General features: G+C 35.7%; 1 protein-coding gene and 1 long non-coding RNA gene across 4 annotated transcripts in view; one reads left to right on the forward strand and one right to left on the reverse strand.

Annotated features, from left to right (window-relative positions):
- Positions 1–26,106, forward strand: part of LOC133525708 (uncharacterized) — a 352,002-nt gene that overhangs the window by 110,601 nt on the left and 215,295 nt on the right. The window lies entirely within an intron of this gene.
- The window catches only part of LOC133525722 (uncharacterized), a 322,779-nt gene continuing 299,958 nt past the window's right edge, over positions 3,286–26,106 (reverse strand). Inside the window, exon 2 of the long non-coding RNA XR_009800616.1 lies at positions 3,286–4,371. This is a non-coding gene — a long non-coding RNA (uncharacterized LOC133525722). The remainder of the gene's footprint in view (positions 4,372–26,106) is intronic.

Below are 26,106 nucleotides of genomic sequence, written 5' to 3' on the forward strand. Positions count from 1 at the left end.
CCTCATTGTCATCTTGGTGTCGAGTATTATTCCCAGATCACGAACTACTTCGACTCTTTCCACCACGGTACCTCTAAGATTATATGAAAATTTTATTGGTGTGATTCGGCGAGTGAAGGTTATGCACTGACATTTATTAGTACTAAGAGAGATCTTGTTCAGGGAGTAATAATAGTCAAGATTATTGAGATCGCTTTGCAGACGATGACAATCTTCAAGAGTTCTGACACGGATGAATATTTTTTTGTCGTCTGCATATAACAGGTGATGGGCATTATTTATAGATCTATTTATATCATGTATGTAAGCAATGTATAGAAGAGGTCCAAGATGAGAGCCCTGGGGAACGCCAGATGGGATTGTAATGTAATTTGATCTAAAACCTCCAAGAACCACGGCTTGGGAACGGTTGGTAAGGTAGGATTCAATCCAACGTAGCAGATCTCCATGAATTCCCAAAGCCTCGAGCTTTCTGATAAGAATAGCGTGATCTACACGATCAAACGCTTTTTCGAAATCAGTGTATATCACGTCAACCTGTCCACCACCCTCCATCTCCGATAAGACAAAATTTGTAAAACATGCCAGATTTGAAACTGTCGAGCGTCCTTTCAAGAAACCATGCTGAGTATTTGATATGCCACTACTTACAAGAGGATATATGCTATCTACTACAATTGACTCGAAGAGTTTACCCATTGTATTGAGTATAGATATTGGTCTATAATTAACGATACTAGTTTTTGATCCTTTTTTGTGAACAGGGATAATATGGGTTTTTTTCCATAAAGAAGGATAAATGCAGTACTTTAGTGATAGGCGGAAAATAATAGTCAGGGGAACTGCGAGGCTTTCGGCGCAGGAAGAAAGAAAAATAGGCGGGACGCCGTCACAGCCTGGTCCTTTAGATTTATCTAGGGCTTTTAAAAACTTCAACACTATGTCAGAAGATATGTGGATTCCGCAAAAGACGTCACTTTGAATATAACTCTTGGATTTGTTAGTGAGGTTCGCAGGACTTGCTGGAGCAAAAACACTTTCAAAAAAATTTGTTAAAAGCATCACAAATGGTCTTGCCGTCATTATAGGTACGATCGTTCAGATTAAAACTGCTAGGGTAGTTAGATCCTCCTCTCTTGGATTTAACATACTTCCAGAAAAATTTAGGGGAACGCTTTATGTATAATTCCGTATTTTGAGTGAAACGTTGAAAACACTGTTCCTGCACGCGTTTCTGTCTAGCTCTAAGAAGTGAGAATTCATCGTAGTCACGCGGATTTGAAAAACGTTTCCATTTTTTATGTAGTTTTGATTTTTCGCGTAGTATTTTTATAAGTGCAGTATTATACCATATGGGATATGATTGTTTATTTGGGTAAGATACGGGAACAAATAATAAAAAACATTCGTCAAGTTTACTATAGAGAATGTCAACGGCTTTATTAACATCATTGGTACATAAAAGATTTGCCCAGTCTATACTATGTAAGTGAGAGTTAATTTTTTCATAATCAGCTTTATAAAAGTTGAAACGGGGGGTATTTTTCGTTTTAAATGGTACTACATATAAGTCTAAAATGTCGACGGAAATGGCGGGGTGATATATATCTAATTTTGTAATCGGTTGGCATTGTTCCACCAATAACGGGAGATTACTAAAGCACAGGTCTAGTGTATTATTACATGAGTTTTTTATGAAGTTATATTGAGTTAGGCCCAGGTATTGTAAGTCCTCCGCGAAGGATATAGCAGCGATTTGGTAATCAGTTTTACCCTGATTTTTTAATGTGAAACCATAATTACTACTCCAAGAGATACAAGGGAGATTAAAGTCACCCAACAATAAAAAATTACAAGTTGGATACATCGAGAGTATACGCGATACATTCGTTTCAACGTCGTTCAAATAACTTGGCAGATTGTCTTCGTCGGGCGCTAGGTATGCCACCGCCGCAATCAAGTCATCCGAGGCGCCCAGCGTGCGGGCAGGAACACTGATACACAGCGATTCTATGCCCGAACATGACCATGCAGAAAGCACGGTAGCACCAAGGCCACGACGAGCACATATCATTACGCCGCCACCCGTCTTTTTATTTGTAAGCAGGAGGTTACGGTCGTATCTAAAAACGTCATATCTGGAGTCGCACAATTCTGAGTCCAAAACGTCATTTTGTAACCAAGTTTCCGTTATAAATATTAAATCATAGTCATATAGTAGTAAGTTATTAAACAATTCGTGACATTTAGTTCTAAGTCCCCGGACGTTTTGATAGAAAATACTTAATTTTGTACTACCCATTTAAATGCTTTTTATAAATGTCAATGATAGTTACACCGATTATACGTATTAAATGTAATATAAGCAGCCCCAAGCAATTTATAAGGTTATACTTTGTTTCAAAATGTAATACACTAAAAGAAATTACATAGACGCTAGTCAGATACATTTTCGTGATAATATGTGGCAAAGTTACATTACGATATGAATTTAAATTACGAGATATTTTAAAACTATTATTGTCGTATGAACTTACCAGTCTTTCCACATAGTAATGGAGAATAATCTTTAATGTGTATGTATTATGGTTGTTATTGTGCAAATTAATTGGAATCATATACGATGTTAAATATATAGGCAGATGTTGAGATAAGGATACACAATGAGTTGTTATGCAACAATCATTAACGGAGTTAAAATCAAAGGTGTAGTTTTCACAGGTGGAAATTAACGTTTCTAATACTAGTGACAATAAATGCAGATTAATTAAGGCATATTTGTTTAAATTAAAGAAGGCACAATTTGAATTATATTTTACGTAACAAATGTGTTTATGAAAATTCATTGAACAGTACAATATAACAATACAATTATAAGACAATTTTTATATCATTTCATTTTTTTATACAATAAATAATACAATTCGTACTACATTTCTTCTACATTTACGTTGGTTGCATCTATCGCTTTATTGTCATTCTTAAAATCCCCGTTTTATCAAGGAGAAAGAAAGGAAAAAAAAGAAACCAAAAAACCTTTTTCGGTCAGATTAAGAGAACCCACCAACATTTTTGTCAGATTAAGAAAATATGCTTTCAGGATGCCGAGATAAACCTCCCCTATGAAAATCTGACGCGCTCGAGTATTTCAAGAAAACTTTTTTTTTTTGCATTTTCAAAAATTCATCGTAACTTATCGTCACGCCGAAATCGTCAGTTTTTTTAAAGGGAGCTTCCTTGGGGCCTACTTAACACCCCTTCCGAAAATCTGACGCGCTCGAGTAATTATTTTTTTTTTTAATTTTTGACTACTTTATATTCCTACCCCCACCACGCAAACCGGCAGATTAGTATACCGTTGTTATCAGAGGCACTTGGGGCATACGTAGTATGAATATCTGACGCGCTCGAGAATGCCCAAGTAACTGTTTTTTTTAACATTTTTGAAAAACCGTACACGCCAAACCCACCGCTAAAATGGTTTTTATCATACGAGCTTTTCTTTTCGAAATTATTTGATCTTTCGATTTTGATAGGTCTCGACGGCGCCGTTGAATTACGCCATTTAGCTACCTCGCCTCCCTAACTATTACTCCTAGTTTTACCTTTCATTTCTAAACATACTTTGCCTTAGAACTACAAAAATATAGTAAAATACATACCTGAACGAGAAAAATTGAGTTTATTTGTGGACCATAGTTGGGAGCTTTGGACTATAGTTGGGTGGTTTTACGGTACTAATTTCTTGAAGCTTATAGCGTAGAATAACGTAAATTATTCGTGGACTTTGGCCACGCTGGTTTAGGACTCAAAAACTAAAGAACTTCACAGCGAGTCAGATCGTATTTTGGTAGTATAAAACTAAACTTTAACTCAACTTGTGACTGTTTCATAAAAGATTAATCGGCTAACTAGTTTTAAATGCGTGTAGCTTAAAGCTTTGGGTCTTTTGTCAATGGCCACACGAAAAAGCTTTTGGCTAAAGACGTGTAGTAAAAGTTATGGACCACGAGTCCCTATAGTAAGTAGTATGTGTTATTAATTCTAAATCAATTTATAACATCATTCTACGATTATTAACTTGACATGTAAATAACTGATATTTTGAAACTGTAATTTAATTATAGCTATACCGCACATTTAAGTTATCTTAAATTATGAATATGGTATTTTTATTTGACGTGTAATATCTGTATTTTTTTTTACCAGTAAAAAATCTGAATCTGAATCTATGAAATCGCCATCAGCTTATTAATGCTGTGATTGCAAATAGCGTGAGCGTTATGCGGTTTTTACATTGTATCTAGTAATGAATCACTAAGCAAAACAATGCTTTATGAAGCAATATAATCTATAACAAGCTTGATGTACCTATTTACCGCGTACGTTAGTTATTGTGATAAATTTTCTTCATTTATTTCAAATCTAAATACGGCACTCACAACAATATGAAACATAAGAACATTACATGTTGCTTAACTGAGTGAGCTCAAGGTGCATTACTTTGAAGAGCCTCAGAATGTAAGTACATGTAGACAAAAAAACGGCCAGGTGTTGCCATTACTTGGGCAATGTTTTTGGTTTTTTCCCACGGTTTAGTCACTGGGCGTATACGCCATACGCCGCGGAAATCGTTTGAGTATCTATGCGCGCACGTGACGTCTGTATTCGCAACAAAGTGTATGTAAGTTCCTTAGGGCAGTCACTCGAAAATATTTTGGCGTACCCATGGCGAAGTGGTACAAGAAAAATTCTTATTTACTTGCATTTGACAAGTACGCATACTTGGCAAAATACACCGGCATTTTGAACTTTCCGGCATCACGTCTAACCGAACTGATATACTGTCAATAGACTGACAGACTATTGCCACGGAGTGAGGTAATTCAACTCCGGACGAGGTGTAGCATGTCCATTTTTAGGGTTCCGAACCAAATATGTACAAAAGGAACCCTTATGGTGCGACTCTATCCGTCTGTCTGTCTGTCTGTCACATCGCAAAATATCTCAAGAACCACCTAAGCTATCGATTTGAAATTTGGAATAGTTATGAACAACGCTGACCCAGACACATTGAAAATACATTAATTTCATTTTATTTTTAATAACTATGGAAAATTCCCAATATGGAGAGGGGGCATAATTTCAAAGCCTAGTGAATAGGTCAAATGGGGTATCATTTGGAAGAGCTCAAGTTAAACATTCCAATTCTTTTTTCATTCTGGAAAAAAAAATATTTATGAAGGAAAATATGAAAAAAATACCATCCCAAATTAGATAATTTGCCGATAGATGGCGCCGTACACAATTATACTTAGTACCTATAGGTACTTCTGGTCAAAAGTCTTTCGCAGTTATAGCTACACGAGATAATTCAAATGTTTTAGTTATTACATTCATGAATGAAAATATGAATATAACACCTACTATAACTTATTCTGTGGTTTAATACAAGACGCAAGCGTGTCCTTTTGAATGCTATGAAGACCGAGATAACTCCGCAATAAACTTTTAATTTACTTTAATCCTTTGCACAGCAGTGTGAAATGGGTAGTCAGACTAACAGACTTTGCAATTAAAGCTGCTTTTTACTCTCTGTTTTATTTCTTTTTTTTTTTAGTTTTTTTACACTATTCTCATTGCCGTTAAACATTTATTTAACATTAAAACATTGGTAGCTATTGCATGTTACCATGAACGTATTTTGTATCTATTAGCAAATCCAAATTAAATGACACAAGAATTGACTATGAAGTTTTAGCGATGTCATTCTAGCTTCAATCAATTTCTTTGTTTTGATTTATTTTATTCAGTTCTGCAATAAAGAGTATTCCATCGATATATCTCTAAACACTCATGCTCTACCATCTAATGATAATCTTAAGCTTCAAGACAAATATTTTATTTTGAATATATATTTTTATAATTATAGTATTCATACGACGACGACCATAATAATAGAAATTTATATTGCATAGATTAACGTAGAATAATGTGTGCTGTAATTTGTTATAATAAAATAGACGAAACTATTGCTATGATGGATGTTAAACTATGATAATAATGTAATCTTTGGACTTAAAGCTTATTGTCTCCATAGTTGCACATAGCCCCAGAGCTTTCATATAATCCCAGATGACAATACTTGAAACATTATCTCCTAAAACACACCCCCTTGCAGAGCTCTCTCAGGCAATAAAACCGCCCCGTGAGGTCCTGAACAAGTTCAGACCTGTTTTCACTCGGTAACGCTAAAACTGAGACTTTACTGCAATTCTTGTTCCCGGGCGAACGCTGAATTAGCTGCTTGTAACATAAGATCTTGAAATAAGTGGAACTTTAGACTAAGAGACAGTGGAGAGTTAGTTAAATTTTTAAAGTTACTTTAGAATAGTTGAGCGTTGCGCTATCTAGTTTTTGCAAAGTTTGTAAAAGAGTGTGCTGTTTTCTCAAGAGAGTAAAACGAGGCGCTTCGAAAAAGGAAGTAGATTCGATATTAACTGCACTCATGCCCAGCCCAGCTCAATACGAGGATCAGGCAGATTATGTTGGAGATGGCGAGACGAATTAGACTTCTTTTTAAAAGAAATGGGCAAAGACTGCAATGTATCGGGAAGATTGGAGAAAGTGGGACACTATGGGCTCTCGATAATGATAATAATTCGATCTTTCATGATTGACTAGTCTATTGTAGCCAATAAGCATGACATCATGCTGACAGACCGATCGCAGCACCTCGCCGTGCTCCTCGACGTTACCATCCCCCATGATGTGAATCTCGTGAAAGCCGAGGACAAATTCAGCAAGTACCTAGACTCAGGGCCGGATCTAGGGCAGGGCAACCGGGGCTCCAGCCCCGGGGCCTCCACAAAAGAGAGACCCCCACAATTCTAACTTCGGAAAACTTGCCCTTTTTTTGTAAAATAATTTGGGGCCAGGGAGCCTCCACTCCTTTATTGCCCGAGGCCTCCAGACCTCTAAATCCGGCATTACCTAGACTTGGCTTTAGCTTACGAGATAACCGCCATGTGGGATGTTGATTCGACGATCATTATTCCGATGATGAACGACGATCATGTCGTGTCAGGGACCTTGACCAACATCTAGAGATCCTCGCTAGGTGGCTGGATCAAGGGTCAGATGCAGATGGCGGTAATCTTAAACACGGCGCATATAGTACGCCAGTTCCGCTCTTTCTGCGGCCCTGATCAGCGGCAGCGGCACCCTAGGATAGGTTTTTTTTATAATGTATTTATATGTCTTTTGTTTTGTATTTAATATACTAGACGTAGTAGTTATGTGTATCAATGGGCTGTAATGGTCGGTACATGACATAAAAAAACGCAGAGTATTTTAAGGGTACTTTCAGTCAGCTAAAAGAGTAACTACATATAGCTAGCTATATTACAAATCTTTATTTGCTCGACAACACAGTCTCTTTCAGACCTTTTTGCTAAGGAGGAAACAATAAAAATAATAACACCATTTTGACTGAAATCTGAAGCCCATCTATCTACCAAAGAAGACGCCACAATAATGCTACTATACTTACTCTGTTACGAAGTGTTATCTCCCTGATATCAAGATTAGTGAGTATTAGTTAGGGTCATACTTCGTTACGTGAACTAAGGGGTTTACCGAAAAAAAAATTGTAAATTTCAAATGAAAAAAACTGATGCCATTGAGAACAAACTAAGGTTTTTAAAATAACTACAATAAAAAGCGACTTTAATTCGAATAATTGTCAGTTTTTTTTATTTGTTTTGTAGGAGTGATAAGGACCTTCTTCCAAAATTCCAAACGCATTCAGTGGCAGCGTTAAACGGACCCGTTTTTCATATTTGACAGCATCAGCCCATCAGCTGCTGGAATTGTTAATGTTTTTTGGCTGTTTCATTCTTCTATTTTAATACACTTTTGATTTGAGCCCAATATTAGTTAAGAAAACGGCACTGCAGAACGTTTGGAGCTCTTACTCTATTCTATGTCGACTGCCAAACGCGATTTTTGTACGAAGGAAATGTATGACTTTTGACTTGGCCTAGAATTAAGAAACACACATTTTCTGTAACTTTAGCTATCCTAACCTTCGTACGAAGAACTGAATTGACTTTCATCGTAGTTTGTTGCACTTTAGCCGCATATTTTTCCCAGTTTTTACGATCATTATGCCAGGTGCCAGGTATGCTTCGTTTTCGCAAATTCTATTAGCAATGTTTGTGATGGGCCCAGGGTCACTTGTTCCTAGAGATCTACCGCTTCGAAGCCTGTGTTCAAGAGACAACATACTAAATAAGTTATTTATTATGAAATGCATGAAACCTCGAGGTAATTTTATGTGTTCATCAGGCATGTAGGATGTTGCAAATTTTCTTGCTATTTGGAAAATACCAATTTCCAGCGATCTCTTCTATTTGCCGGTGTAAAGTAGAACAGCGTAGAACCAGAATTATTTCTATTGGAATATATAATATAATAATAATACTTTTTATTGCGGTAAGAAAGCCGTACTCGTCTTGCTTAGAAACAAAGTTACAGTGGCTTGAAATTTACAGTTTTTTTTTGGTACAGGTCTTAATAGCTACGGCATCCGTTTACCTTTCGGCTCGCAATATTCTCGATTTCTAACATATATTCGAGCAAAATTGAAATAGAATATTTACAAAAACAAGACTACAATCAATCTTTAAGTTAGAAAAACCGATATGCTATTAGCAATTTGTGTGAAAATAAGAGGAACCGCGGACGTGGGGGGAATGGCGAGACCATCCAGGAGAGGCTTATTGTGGAGGCTGTGTTGTGCCGCGTGACCGGAATCACATTAGCGCGCTCTGCCGTAATTAGGTACGTACTACGTACAAGGCTTATTAACACTTTTTTATATACTCTATTTTTCAAGGGGTTTTAAAATTAAATAACTGTACTTTGTATAACTTATTAAAATGCAAACTACTAAATTGTACAAGAATAATGAAAATGTTATTCAGAATGGGAACAGCCTTTGTTTTTGTAACTCTAAGCGCCTTTTGCAAATTCTCCCGCTAAAATTCTTGGCAAAACGAAATGGCCCTAAATGAAGCTTAGCAAATTCCACGAAAAATAAAGTTTGCACTGGAATCGTATTGAAATGATAATACCGTTTTGAATCAGACACTGACATGTATTATCCTTAAAACAACTCACAACAGGTAGACTGAAAAGCTTGCAACATTTTTCGATATTATGTGTAAAATGTTTTCTTCCATAATGTATTCGGGCTGAACTGATCTGAGCGGATCATGAAAGTTATTCCAATCCGATTCTTGGTACCTGATATTTAAAAGAGTAACTGATATTTCGGTTAAGTTAATGTATGTTTTATATATATTATATTTTTATGTACTATGTTATGTTAAAAAATTACAGGTTAATTTATTGAGTATAAGTCGTAAGTTTTATATCGTTTTCGTTTATTAATTACCGTAACAATAAGAGTTATCAAAACGTATTTTTTATTTATACTGTACTAATCGTTTAAATAGTGCCTCGCATGCCATCTAAACTTAATAGTAATTGTTAAATGTATCCTTTGCGAGGTTAAAATAAATATATATGACGGCTTAGAGCCATAGCGAGGGTCCTTAGTTGCTCAAGATCTGACACGTGGGCGTGTAAGACGACTTCAGCAGTATTAAGTAAACAATGGAACACTTTTAATATGCGGTATATTGATCAAAACAAATAACACCTTAATCACTTTAAATAATTAACAATGACAATAATTAACTACAAATATTCAAAGTAAATCACTAGAGGCACAACGATCCATCGGAGGTTCGCAACAGAATGCCGGCGCGGGCGCAGTGGGCCGGTTTTTATGCCTTCCCACTGCTTGTCGCCGCACCGCTCCGAAGTTCCGTTAGGTGGCGCCATCTGGTCTGAAGCGCACCTTGGCCTCAATCTAGTCAACAGATCAACTTATTTTATTTTGCCGACACGGCCTTCCTGACTTTCGCACGTCCTCGGGCGCTTAACCTGTGAACATTTACCATAAAATACACTTTAATCTTAATCATAATTAAATTTAACATCGTTCGTAACATGACTTCGACTACAAGTCATCTCATCACACTTCAATGTTTGTCCATTTGTCCTGCACTTGTTACAGCTCTGCGCCTCTATCTGGGGGCCGACACTCATATAGAGTGAGGCAAGCCAGAAGATTGCAGCCAGTCAACAAATATGCAGCTCACCTTCACACAAAACTCTTTAGCCTCACATTCGGCTAGTCCCAGGGACTACCGGAATGTCTTTCATCTCATAAATCTCATTATGCTCTTCAGCAACTACTACCATCTCTCTATTCTCATTAGTGTCGCTTTCACTTGCCGACACGGTCTCATCCTCCGCATAATAGATCTCATCACACATAGGCTCTGCCACTTCAGTCAGCTCTGCTCGCCCTTTACGTACCTCTCGCAAGTTTTCATGGGGTGTTTTAGGTACCATTTCAGCAACAGTTCAATAACAAACAAAAAAATCTGCCCCTGTACCAAACTTTTTTTTTTTTATCAGAATCAGTTGACGAAAGAATATTATTAGCCGCAATGTGCCTGTCTTCCTCCAAATTATTCCTATTATTATCGTTACCATCTAGATCATGTATATTTTTAGGAATAAAACGTAACAAATAAAAATAAATGTAGGTTCGTCTACCACTAAAAAAAAACAGGTTAGCTCATAATACCAAACACGAGTTCGATTGGTGTAAAACCAGCATATTATTCAGCATCATGATCATCATCATCATCATTTTTAACACTGAATTTTATCAAGTTCGTCCCTCCAGACATCATCAGTATTATTTTTCACTATTATTGTTAAAAGATTTAAGAGTTTACAATTTTCTTTTTACGTGTCCATTTTCTCGGTTAGCTTCTGTGCAAATTTATGTTATTCTCGAGGTAAAGATTTTGGGGGCCCAAACAAAATTACATCGTATTCCAGTGTGAACGGTATTGACAGAGTCTAAATGTAATGTGTAATGTAACAAAACGTATTTGGTAAATACATGTGGAATTATTATGAAAACGAACTTTTCCTTGATTTTTACCGCTAAGTTCCAACCAACCACTAATATCGATATGCACGGTGTGCCAGGGAATATACACTTTTGTGCGCCAGAAGTTCCTTCACAAGCTTTACATATTAGACAAGAGTACATTTTTACAGTAGCAATCATAAAGCTTATCCAATATCTTACTGTAACCAAAATGTTTGAGTTTTACGTGAATATGACTAATGAGTGACCAAACCAAGAAGCGGGGCCACACAGGAAACTACGCTCTGCGTTTAATGTAGTGGATTTTCAGATACCTAACATGACAAGACTTATGGTTTGAGGAATATCACCGTTATTCCATTTCTAAATTATGTTAGAAGTTTCGCTCTAACTAACGACAAACAACAATAATTAGAAATAATGTCAACCATTGCACGTTAACAACACAACGCAGTTGCTCGTTACATATTACACCCTCACCAACGCCCTTTAAAAGAACTGTATAGTGAAATGTTGCTCCATTGATTTGCTGCGCAACGCTTAATTTAACCATTGAACATTCAGAACTACCTATACTCAAAAATAAAATGACAACTTTTACCTGCTATATTTATCTCACCAGTTACCGCTTGCTTGAAACGCAGATAAACTTCCGTAATCGCCAAATATTTTCCCTTTGCGACTTGGCAGGTTGATGACAGGTGTCCGGGTTTGCCGCTGGTAAAACAGGTAACAGGGCGGTTTTTTTTTTTTTCAGGCGAGAAGAGGGCTGCTTTGGAATCTGTAAACTAGTAGTTTGATACAGGTGACAGAATGACATGTGCCGCTAAAAGTGCGGGAATCAAAATACCGTAGACGTTTATTATCGGCGTGTTGTTCAAAACCATCATGATTCCCTTTTTAGAAGGGATACACCAATCAAAACTCGACAGTAAAGAGATTTTACAGTTATAACGTGAGAATTTAGTTCGCGTCGTATATACGGGCCAGTATTTGATAGAACAGAAATGGCAAAGCCAGTAATACATTCGCAGGTAAACCAAGATTAGGTATCTTTTCAATTAATTGCCATAGTAATACAGCAGCAACAGCTGCAGTTTTTTTGTTATTTATTTGCAATTTTATGATACTATAACTGTAAAATACTATAACTATAAAATGATACTATCAAAGTAGTCCTGCATTTAAGAATTGGCTTAGAAAATCTGGATAATAGCAATTCCTTTATACTGTCCCACGTGATGCAGTCAAATTTTTGTTAAGCAAGAAGCTGCACGACCACGCGATGCATGTTTTAAAGCTAATAATAAATCGGTACCTTCAAGCTTCCTTTGTTTTACTATAACCTAATTTATACCATACTTCCGTGTCAGCGTCAGCATCCTCCGGGTCAAAAGGCCCAGGCGCCAAAATAGGTGTCACTTGAGATTGTAAAACCACTCGCCATATTACGCAATACTCGCATAAAAATATCAGCATCGTTATTTTTTTTTTTTTTTTTTTTTTTTTATTTATTATAACATTAAAATATAAAATATGTGTACCACAAAACAAAATATTCGCCAAACTGCGAGACAGTTTGTTGGCGATGAGCTCGCTCGTTATACTTATAAAAAGGTACATAATTTTGCACTGTCCTACCGTCCCGGCATGGCCAATTTTTATGTAGGTATTACAATTATGAAGTAGGTATAACGTAGGATTGGTGACTCAACACTGGTGGCGCGGGCGCGTGACAGGAGCACAGCGGTGCGTAAAAACTACCTTAACGCTAATTACTACGTTTGTTTATAAACTAACAACTAGTTATATTTTTACAACACAAGTGGCAAGAGGCACTACAATAGTTGATTTATATGAAGTTATTTTATGATACTAATATTAATGTTAGGTATTTAATTTACTATTCATGCTTTATGGAGTTATCGAATCTGTCTATTAATATTTCTTTAAATTTTTCTTTCAGTCTACCTATTTTTAATTTAGGGATATCTAGCAATATTGGGTATTCATTGTAAATTTTTGGGATTAAGTATTCTTGGGTTCTCCGACCATAATAGTTTTTGGCTGCAGGTTGATACAATTTTACTTTTTTAGATGAGCGAGTCACACGTTTATTCTTTTTCTGTACTTTAAAATCATCTGTATAATACGTATTGATAACATTTAAGTATGTGACTTTGCAATGCACTGGGAGAATTCTACAATATGAGAACAGTGAGTCATACTGATGTTTATACCTATTCCTTGTGTTTCGCCCAACTAAATATTTAATTAACCTAATTTGGAGTTGTTTTATTTGGTCTAAATATGTTTTGAAGGTATTGCATTTGCGGATGGTTTGTCTTCAATACTACCACATTTGCCTTTGTCGTCATTGGGTCCGTTTGTCACTTCTGATGACGGCTTAGAGCCATAGCGAGGGTCCTTAGTTGCTCAAGATCTGACACGTGGGCGTGTAAGACGACTTCAGCAGTATTAAGTAAACAATGGAACACTTTTAATATGCGGTATATTGATCAAAACAAATAACACCTTTGTAAAATCTTCGCTGGTCTCAGGTGTTGTCGAGGTGATAAATAAGAGTGGACTGTATAGTATAGACGCTGGTTTACTTCAAAAAATACAAGAATACAAAAAGTGGCAAAGTGAATAGTCGTTGGGGAATCGGACAACAACGGTAAGTTTTTAAAAGCTTTGTAAACTGTCAAAGTTTTGAATATAAAATTGCCATAGTGAAATTAGAACATAGAGATATTGAATAACGATTGAATTTATACATTTCATTGAATATTTTAATTAAAAAATATGCAATCTGAATGAAATTAATTATAAGAATATTTGGATACATTAAATTAAATTATATAAAAAAATATTGATTTTTAATTGCAAACATTAATGACTTAACCTAACGAATGAAGGATCAAAAATGAGTCCATTTTTGAACGATTCGTAACATGCTCCCGGCCTTGAAGTCTGAGAACTTCAATTGTGTATCTACGGCGAGAGGGGAGATGTTGTTGACTACCCCGTCGGGTGGCCTCCTATCTTCGTCTGTATATGATGTGCTCCGCGTGTGAACCCGTCGCTGACGTGGATGCCTCGGATGACTCGACCGAGAGAAGGCAGTTTTGTCCGTCACGACAACCAGAACGCCGTCCATGATCTCTCCTGTTGATGACTGCCACGAATATGGAATTGATGAAGTCCTGGAGTCAGCAATGTGTGCGTGAGACATGAAAATTGTGGATCGCCCTATAAGGAAGTGGGAAGGAAGTAAGGGACTGAAGCTATTTGAGACGTTTGACAATGAAGTCAGCGGCCTTGAGATTGAAATTGCCTGAATTTGAATCAGAAGAGTAGACATCCCTTCATATATCATGTGTTGTGAAACCGGTGTGAAAGAAAACTGGATGCTTTCGGTTACCTGCGATGACGTTGATGCATTATCAAACAATGTCTGAATGAATGAATCTGCAATTAATCGGCGCAAGGCTGCATTGCAAACATGTGTATTACAACGTGAATAAGATTCGAGGTGCACTGCTTTCGTTGTAAGACACACAAACGCTGAAATAGTACCGTTTTGGCTGGATATCTTGACAGGTTCAGCATGCAAGAATGTGCTGTTATAAAATCGGAATATTGAACTGAGCAACACTGGATGACTGGGATCATAATTGTAGCTGGAGTTGCTCAGTCTTCCCCCCACACAAATGAGTTTGCCATCACCGTGAAACGGAGGAGACCGTGTAGGAAAAGAGTCTCCGCGAGCCCTACGCAGCAATAAATTATTAGAACGCTCGAGATCTTTGTGTATAATATAGCCTGTTTGTGCGGCTTCTGAGCGGCGCACCACTGAAAGAGACGCAGCTGAAGTACGCTGACATGAGTGCCCCAGGACCGCAGGCGACTCCTCCAACTGCATGAATACTTTGAATCGCCCGTCAGGATCAGTTTTTGGAAACTGCTCCTCACAAGCGTTTTGTTCTAGCGTCAAGCTAGGAACAATTGAATGTAGCTCCCGAAATATCGGGATGTGAATATTTGAATGTGAAGGTATTTCATTTGAATTGATTTTTGGTAAATTGATTAAGTCTGAATTGTGTGCCTTGACAACGGTATTAGCAGAGCTTACCTCCGACTCATTGACGGGAAAATTACGCCTCGAATGCTTTTCAATCAGCACTTGCGCAGACGACATGCTCGCGAAGTAGGTATCTTCGAAGAGAGTCCACTCCTCTCCGATATCCCCTCCGCTTGCAGACGCAGACAAAATCTCGATGTCTGTCTGTAATGCATCAAATTCATCGTATAAAGGCACTATATTGTCAAATCTTAACTGTAATTCGGCAAGCTGCAATTCAGTTAATTGTGGTTCGGCTGCTACATTCGAAACAAACTTCTGAAAAGCCGTAAGTTTGCCTTTAATAGCCCCACGCTTGTAGTTAAGTTTTTTCAATTCTTGTTCAGAAGACATTGTTAAATAATGTAAATTAATCAATGAGCCTACTCAAAATAAATTTGGAACAAGATGAAATGTCTTTTAATAGAATTTGCTATGCGAAATTTCAAGGCGCTTAACTTATATGCAATGCAGATCCGACATGCAATGAAGTTATGTAATCACTTAATTACTTTGTTTACGCCTTCCCGGCACACTGCAGTTTATTATAAAAATTGATCGATTAACGTGTTCTCGTGAAGTTATAATGGTTTTAATTTGGAATTAGACTATTGAATTGATAAATTAATGAATATTGTGATTAATGAACTGTTAGATATCAAGTTGGAAGTGAAATTGTGAAATGAAATCTTAATATTACTGTGAAATGTGCTAAGAGGTCTATATATATCTGCCTACAATTCTGAATACCGCTAATGAATACTAGTGAATATCTACTTTCTACTGACCAAATGATGACAATGAAGGCAATGAATTTACTTTCTGCACTAGATGGAAAGGTAATGAATAATGAATATGGTTCAACTGAATATGGATATGGATATGTTTGAAATGTATGGATAGTGCAGCTACAACAAACAAAGGAAATGTGAATTGAAAGGAAATGGAACGATCTCACAATTTCGTGCTTGTTCCTTCTGTGCTGACTGCCTCTGGATCTGAAGAGCACTGCTGTCTCATTCAACTGCAATGTTGGTTGATGTTGATCCCCACTGGATGCTCCTGGACTGGTCTGGTTGGTGCTGGATGGGCTGGATTCCGTAACTGACTCCGGTTACGGCTGGATTCCCACTGCAATGGGATGCTTCGTGTGTTCGTCGATGCTGTATTCACTCGTCGTTGATCCTGACTGCTGGGACGCGATGAGTGTCAGCTCTGGAACTTGCACGTAGCTGGATGTGCCCTACGCCAACCTGGATGACCCACGGCTTCACTGGAACCGTTGAATATGTGGAGCACGACTCGATGCCACAATCTTGCCTTCTCGTAATTCAGAGGCTTCGTAAGGACCATGTAAAATCCAAATTACGTGTATGGATTCAAAATTGCAAAAAATCAAAAAAATACAAAAAGTGGCAAAGTGAATAGTCGTTGGGGGATTGCACAACAACGGTAAGTTTTTAAAAGCTTTGTAAACTGTCAAAGTTTTGAATATAAAATTGCCATAGTGAAATTAGAACATAGAGATATTGAATAACGATTGAATTTATACATTTCATTGAATATTTTAATTAAAAAATATGCAATCTGAATGAAATTAATTATAAGAATATTTGGATACATTAAATTAAATTATATAAAAAAATATTGATTTTTAATTGCAAACATTAATGACTTAACCTAACGAATGAAGGATCAAAAATGAGTCCATTTTTGAACGATTCGTAACAACCTTAATCACTTTAAATAATTAACAATGACAATAATTAACTACAAATATTCAAAGTAAATCACTAGAGGCACAACGATCCATCGGAGGTTCGCAACAGAATGCCGGCGCGGGCGCAGTGGGCCGGTTTTTATGCCTTCCCACTGCTTGTCGCCGCACCGCTCCGAAGTTCCGTTAGGTGGCGCCATCTGGTCTGAAGCGCACCTTGGCCTCAATCTAGTCAACAGATCAACTTATTTTATTTTGCCGACATATATTTAAACTCTCTATACGCTGACGTAAGTTATGGATTGTTATCGAGAGCATTGTTAAGACAGGGTATCGAATACCTCAAAGGATTTCTTTACCTTATTGATTGTATCCACAGTTATTTAAGTAAACAAACTAGAAAGGTTATTTTATTTGCCGAGTCGAGTATTCATCGCTATTGAGTTGTTCCTGGGCCTTGAATCTTGCTCGGGAGTGACCTAGATTCCGAATGGCAGATAATTTCGTGTTTAACGCCCGAGGAATAGCAGTGTCTTCTTTCTTTTTATTACAGCTATTATTTGACTAAGCTGTTTCTTTTGACATAGTAAATGTTTCTACATTTGTGCAAATTACGTGCAGATTAGCTTTAAAAATAAAAATGTCACGTTTACAAACACTTCTGCCTTAATTGTTACATTAAGATAATCTTAATTCATAGCAATACAGGTGAAAAATTATTGGAATTAGAGCGTCAAAGATTGAGACGTTTACCTAAGTCGATATTTAATCCCAAAATCACTTTGTGAATTGGATACTAAACGTAAATTATTATCGGTTTGTTTCCCACTAAACGTGTTATTTTGTTGCAGAGTAGCGTTTTATTAAGCTTCGAGCCAGCGCGGCTTTCCGCGCACTCCCATAAATATTTGATATCAAGCACCGTGCACGGCAACCACAATTTTACTTTATCACGTATGTCGGTTGCTTTATATCCATGACCGTTTAAACTTTGAGTTATTCACGCCTTTATAAAATGATTGACGCATAATGTACAAATATTATGTTCAGTGATATTTGTTTCAAACGGCATTACTGTTATTTCTAAATGTGATATTAATCAAATAAAGAGGTCCTCGGTCGTAACCTACTTTTGGTGATGAAACGATTGAAATACATAAATATACCTGTCTAAATCTGCATAGGTAGGTAGTGTATTTTATTAGATAAAGACAAATACGTTTATTTATAATATGGGAGGCAAACGAGGAGACGAATCTCCTGATGGTAAGCTATTACCGTCGCCCATAGACACCCGCAACACCAGAGGGGCTGCCGGCTTTTAAGATTATTGTGCGCTTTTTTCTTTAAATTCTATTCCGCAATTTAGATGTAATGTTGATCAAAACGGGAATCAAAAAACTCGAAATTTTATTTTATCAAATTAAGACGCTCAATATTCATTTGAATGCTCATATATTTATTAAGAGTTATACAGTGTGTAAATCCAATACAGGCAATAAATCAAACTAGACATAGAATTTACCCATGTCATCATGAATTAAAGAGTATTTAAGTTACACTTAATTATGACCCCTTAATTCTTTTTTTGAAAATTTACCGAGCAGCAGTGTAGGTACTGCAAACATTATGAAACATTACACGACAGTACAACTTTTCTTGATATTTCCTATACCTATAAAAGGCTCATAACTTGTGTGTTGCTTTATATTGCGGGCCGGATTATTTTGTATGGTTAGTACTAAGCAAAAGTTATCTCAATATACTTCTTAGGTCTTACGCTAACCACCATTTAAAGGTTTGCCCGTATTGAATTTACACACTGTATATTACTTAAGAAATTTATAAAGGTAGGTATAGTCAAGTGTAAAAATATGGGCGACGCAACTTACTCAAAAATATGTCCCATAGCTCTTAATTCGCCGACATAAGAGCTACGAGTATGTGACATTTTTCAGCAACTTGTGTGCACCCATATTTTTACACTTGAATGTACATAACATAGACTGATTATTCCGATCACAATATTAAACTAAGGACTTCATTTCTTACCAATTAACGTCCTTCATCGCTAATAATTACGACGGAATAACTACACCGCCTTCAAATGAAATTGAATAATTGTATCCGCAAACAATATATGTCGCCGCAATAATTGATCTAATATTGAAAGGTAATAATAAGGCTGAAATGGGCCATTATCGTTATATATGTGTATATTTAGGTGCCGTGGATCCAGTGACCCTTGACCCGGTAACGAACGCCCCTGGAGGGGCTCAGCCCTTTTCTCTCCCTGTTCTCCTAACAGTGTATCTCGATTTACACAAAGCGGTGTAAACAAAGCCCTTATGAATTATTTTACGGGGCGTAATGTTTTTTTTTTTGCTTGTTCTTTGTTTTACTTTTAAATGTCGGAATGCCGCGATTTAATATGATTGGATTGGATAAAAAAATATTTTTGCTCACTTATATAGTATAAGTAACGAAGCATATAAATTATAACACAAATTAAACGATTTTAAGAAAAATAATTGATTCTATATTTGTGCACGTCATTAATAAATTTTGTCTTATATTTCAGTGTTTTAATTATACTCTGTATTTATACCGAAGTCCAATGGAAACAGTAAATAGTTAATGTGACATATGTGACAGCTTTTGTTGGCATTTGACATCTAATCTAAACAATTATTAAGTATATTATAACAAAAAAAGTATACGAATAAAATATTGATTTATATAAATTGTAGATAAGATCATGATTGTCGCCGAACAGTGCGTGATTACGAAGTATTGAAGATACTTTTATTGGACTCCACCTTAGTCATAATAATTGAATCCGACAATTTTGTAAACAGACCAATTGTGGAATGAAGCGCTTTTGAAATTATTTAAAATGGTTATTGCTGAATCGGTCAACATTATGGAAATTGATTACATCTTAATATTAAATGGATAAGCATTAACATACATTTACGTAGAATAATAGAATATTGATGTAAGCATTGTGGTTGACAATGTTACGGCATTGACCCGGTTCGGGTAGCGGGACCTTGTCTCGGAAACAGAAATCTTTTAGTTTGTTTACACAGGCTTCCTCCGTCAAGGAATGATTGACAGAATGGCAGCCTATTTCAAAACGTTGAGAATACGATAGACGAAAATCTTCACAGTTAAAAAGCAAGTACAATAAGCTGCAGAGATAACTGACCTCTTGTAAAATTTTCTATGCAGGGGGTCAGTTATCTCTGCAATTTACTGTATCTATATCTACATACACACTATAGAAGTGCCTAGAAGACCTATATATAACTCTTCTCATTACCACGGAGAGTTTAACATTCATATTTGCAAAAAAAAAGTACGTATACATATATTTTTGAGTACATACTCGTATATACTTAGTCAGGTCATAAATTCTGTCAAAAAGGTTTTGACTCAAAAAAGCTATGGCACAAAACCCGTAATAATCAGATATATGGGTTGAAAGCTTATTTAATGCTAAATTACTTACAATATATTTAACGTAATTTGCTATCTCAGTTTTGCATAATTCTATGTAATATTCGGAAAAGTGTTAACATAAATAATAAACATGCAAAAAATACGCGACCTGTTCAAGGTGACTTTGATCCCTATTTATTTATTTTTCTGTTTAACATTATTAAAGCGGCTGTTATTATTATTGAAGCGGTGGTGGCCGAGTAGATATGACATCCGACTTTCAATCCGGAGGTTTTCGGAACTTATGTACGAAATATCATTTGATATTTACCACTAGTTTTTCGATTAAGGAAAAACATCGTGAGGAAACCTGCATACATCTGCGAAGAAATTCAAAGGTGTATGTGAAGTCCCCAATCCGCATTGGGCTAGCCGTGGAGACTATAGCCCAAGCCCTCTCGCGCATAAGAGGAGGCCTGTGCCCAGCAGTGGGACGTATATAGGCAGAATTATTATTATTAGAACATTATTAAATCTTATACAAAACATAAGCTAGATCTTTTATCTTTCTTAAAATATATAAACTCATGTATATTGCTATTACTTACTGATTATGAGCCAGCTAGTGCTTATTTCTGGACGAGAAATCGTGGTAGGGCCGTAGGCTTTCGTCGGAGACAAATTATTAAGGAAACGACGTTCAGAATATGCCATAACGCGCCAGACGCTTATTCAACTCTTCATCGTAAAGGATTATTGGACGGAATTATGGCTGGGGCCCCATTCGGCCCGTTCTCCAGATTAGACCCTAATAGAAAAGCTTTGTTTTCGCTTTATTGCCAACGTGGTAAATGATTGTGTGGCGTCTCCATTTTTGCTGTATTAGGTCATTTAGATGTAGAGGTTTATTGAGAGTATTCAACTTTGTGAATGAGTTGTTTTGTTTAGCTAAACGGATAATTTATGCCGTAATTACTCAAAGAAAATGTTCATACATTTACTCGTAATATAACTTATATCTGTAATATAACTTATATTATACTTACACAAGACAACGTAACTGAAGAAACTCCAAGTTCATTAAGTACGCAAAGACAATAGAATTGTTAATTAACTTGATGAATAGAATCGTTACGGAAAAATCATAAGATGGAGATGGTTACAATTTCAAAAATATGTATATATATATGATATGCAATATAACATGGTGAACTCTTTTAGAAAAGATCGTCATAGAACTTTTTTAATACTAGGAGACGTGGTTGTACAAGAAAAGGATACTTTTTTTAGTTGAACACATTTACATGTCATTTTTACAAAATAGAACTACGCGAATTTTTCAACGTTGATTAATATCAACGTTGAGAAATTCGCGTAGTTCTTCAATCTCAGCCCAGATGGTTCAGTTGAAATAACTTCCAACTGAACCATCTGGGTTGAGATTGAAGAAAAAATATTAGATCAAATCTGAAATAAGTAATCCGATTACAGCGATCAACTAAATCTTTTCTTCCTTCCAAGTAGAATAATTCATGGGATAGATATCCAAGAGCTGTTTAAATTGTATTAAAAAAGGCTGCTTTTCTGCATAAGCCCACCTATAAAGCTGCATGCTGCAACAAATGATAAAGTATCCGTTTGCTGCACGATATAATCCCACTCGCGACAAATTAGACCGGCCATTCCGACAGCGTAAACAAAATTTGTCGGCCAGTAATGGAGACCCCTAACCGAGACGGCTGCGGAAGGAGCGCTTTTAAGTTATTATTACAGTAGTATTCACTTTGTAGTAATATTAGGTATCGGAAGGGAATTAAATTATGTACTTATTGTAAGGATACTGTTTAGTTTATATAGATATTTTGTCATTATAATACATTTTTCTAGATTAAATAAGCTAACTATAGTATTAAAAGTATTTGTAACGATCGATCACGTGAAGAGTCACGTGATCGATCCCTCCATCTTAAATATTGAACGAGCATTCGGGAGGTGACATTCGAACGATGACAGTCGAACGATGACAGTCGATGCAAATTACAAGTGGTTACGTTGATTGTATTATTAGCAGGTCAGTACGTTTTGTTTTGTTAGAACTCGATACAATATAATTGCTTGTCTGAGCGACAAGCGTACTACTGTCGTGTGGTTAGTTAGATTGGAAGAGGTTATATTCATTGTGCCAAATAAATGTATTTTGATCACACCTACCGTTCTTTTAATATTATGGTTAGACCCCTTATATCTCAGAAGTGAGGATAGGCGAGTATTTTAACAAATCACTCGTTTATCCCGCCTGCAAAAGTTAATTAATCGGCCCTGGCACAATGAATACAATTACTGACGCATAACGACTGATGATATTGTTTGTCTATGTTTGACCACTTATTTTGACTAATAATTTTTTTATGTGAGGTTAGTGCTCACACTTAAATAATGTTAGCTTATAAGACAACTAAATAAATAAAAATAGTAAACGAAAAAATAAAATATTGTAATGTAATAACATCATAAAACTGAATTAGCTTACGTGAGAAATATTAAACGAGTGCATACGTTAAAATTAAAACGTATGCTTGTCAGGACAGATCCTGAGTTGTTAGGACAAAAATAACAGTTACATATTTTACACTAGATAATTATAATTTCCTCCTCCTACTTGCATCGGTTTCCTCATCACTGAAGGTAGTTGCCACTTCGAGGGAACAGTTTCTCTTTGACAATTTACCGCCACCTCCATCTGTCGCCAAATGTAGGGCACCGTGGAGCCCGGATTGGTGGCGTGGAGCGTGGATTAATTTCCAATAAATCCAATAAGTAAAATATAAAACCTAAGGTGGATTGTTGCATTTTAATTAGAATATTTTCATTTTTACTTCATTATACAATTAATTTCAATTACAACGGTCTGATTTAATAATGTTTTGATTGGTTCGCAATCAGCGACGGAATATATATATAGACAACGCTCTCCATAGAAAATACCAGCCATACTGACACTGACAGCTACCCCTTCACCGTGAATATATCCTTGCAGCTTCGAATTATATTCAATAAACTAATTCCTGCTATTAAACAAAAAGTTGTGATTGATCAATAAAAGTTTTGATTGCCTATAATAAAATTCTATGCGTCAAACCGTTGTTGTGTTACAATATTTTGGCGTTGTCAAATCTTACAATAATTTTACTAAGATGGAACCAATTCATATAAATTATTGTTTGACGCGTATTTATTGTCAAGATTAGGCATGTTTATACTTTATAAGTGTATGTCGGTACATACAAAATTTGAAACGTAATGTTAATATGTATTATGTATTTTGGAACAATGAAAGTACATACAAAATTTTATAAAATGCCAGTGTTGAATGTTTCCCAAGTTTAATATACGTTTTTAGTTATGTATCAATAAAATGTAAATAATACAAAACAACAACGCAATATGGAAAGAAACCTGAAGTTAAAATATTATAAGTGAGACGACGTTTTATTTTAAAATTTAATAAATTATTTAACTATTTATCATACGACCTTTTGTTGGGATGTTACTAGATTCAATTGAACTCTCCGAGATATTTTCAGTACGTGCCATCTGAAATATTATTCTTAACTGAATATATTGTTTTGTTTTAAATATAATACATATGAAATAACAAAAAATATAAGTAAGCGTAAGAACAACCTTATCTTCAAGTCCCACTTATCCATTTTCTGTCTGATAGTAATAAATTTCTTTGAAATGTACGCTACAAATTCGCGTGTTTGGCTAGGGAACCAAGTGAATCAACCTGGTGCCTGCCTGTTTAAAGTAACAGCATTTTTGTCCAAAGAATTTTCTGTTCCGGTCAGGGATTGTGCAATCGGTTTTATTTAATACCTGTAAATAAATTCTCAAACTAATACCGCTATAAAAATAATAGCTATATTCCTATTAGAGGTATTGTTTTGATTTTGCTTTTGTTTTTACCGTTATATATAGACTATTTACAATATTAAATACCTTTATTCAATACCGCCATTCATTGTACTTGAAAGGTAAGAAGTCAATCAGACACTACTACTAAATCACAACAAATAGGTTTAATACTGTAACGTCACGTGATAATATTTTGCATAGCTGGCTGAAGTGTAGTAGTAGTACCTAGATTAATATTATTTGCTTCTGAAAGTAAATTATTTAAGTAACGATGTCCTTCATTTTTATTCGCAAAGGAAAAGCCTTGCCAAAGTACTAAGTCTGAAATATTCTGACAATTTAGCAATACGCAAAGCGCAACATCTTCGAAGTCACAAATAAAGGAGTGTATTGACATTGACATGTATAACCGGTAATGGTTTTTAAGGGTAAAATGTCAAATACAGATATTGTTGCCTAATGGCAAAATCACTAATAGACATGAGTACCGTTATTGATTATACCTGTAATCAAAGCTTTAGTGATAAAGATTGCGAAATACAACTATAACCGGTTATACCTAATTTTAAACCGGTAGTCAGAATACCGGTAACGATCCTTTGTGAAACTTGAATAAATAAAACAGGAAGTTTATCGGCAAGAAATTTGCACCGTACTTGATATTTTACATAAGAACAAGTAATTGGAGTTCCTTTAAAGTAAAATGTTGCATAACGCCATCTCATTCTGTCACCCCGTATCAAAGTATGCCCAAAAGGGCATGAGTTATTATGAAACTAATACATATAGTTACGACATTTGGTTTAGCGTATTAGTCTACAACAGTCTGTTAAGTTAAATAATTATTTATCATGTTTAGGAATTAAACTTACACAAACCAATTAATCCCATTCTTCTTCTTGTGTTGTATTGAATTTTTGGTACCAATAAACGCACAATAAGGCATTTGATATAGGTTTCTGAATTAATAATTTTGTATGGGCTGACATGTTATGCCACAGAAGGCTGCTGTCGTACTAAAGCTGTCTAATTCCGCCTAGTACAGTCAATTCACTGATTTAAACCTTCACGATTTTTACACATCTTTAACTTATACAAATGGGACTTAATCGCTTAAGTTTTAAATTTACCTCTGACGTTTCAAGGACGGTGTTGTCGGATTAGACTGGCTAAAGTTGACATCAACATTTACATTAGGAAATCGCGCGAGTTTTTCGAACTACTCGCACAGTCGATTCGTTTTCGGCACAGTAGCCGAGGGGTCATTTTTGAGCCCAAGTCAGTCTTTTATAGTTATTCTAGTTCGATGTTCGCAATAAAATGGTTTTTTTATTGTACTTTTATTGAAAATATATATTTTTACGTTATGCTTAAAGCTAGATGCGTGATGGTGTGGCAATGATGCAAACTTGCCTATTCTTTTTATTAGTTTTTTTTATTGTTCGAATTCCCTAGGTGACCTTGAGTTTGCTCGTCTTACATTTATATGAACAAATTGAATAGTTGTTTATTCAAATAGTGATCAAATTATTGGTATAAAGAAAATAAACGATATGATAAATAAATCAATAATAAATCTATATAATAGATTTATATACATAAATACCTTGTGATGTTAGGATAATTTTAATGTAACATGACGAGGGGAATTAAGATGATTTTTATAAGAAAAATAATGAAACCGTTTTGACGCGGCCTGAGACGTTATTTCAGGCTGCGAAAAACACTAATAATTGATGCAAATTTAGAGTTTTGATATAGTGTAGATATTTCATGCTGCTGAAAATAACTGAAACTTGTTAAAATTTCAAATCTCATATATTGTGTAGAGATTCATTCATAACGGCCTGAAACGATATT

The sequence above is a fragment of the Cydia pomonella genome, chromosome 15 (assembly GCF_033807575.1).
Source record: "Cydia pomonella isolate Wapato2018A chromosome 15, ilCydPomo1, whole genome shotgun sequence".
Lineage (NCBI taxonomy): Eukaryota > Metazoa > Arthropoda > Insecta > Lepidoptera > Tortricidae > Cydia > Cydia pomonella.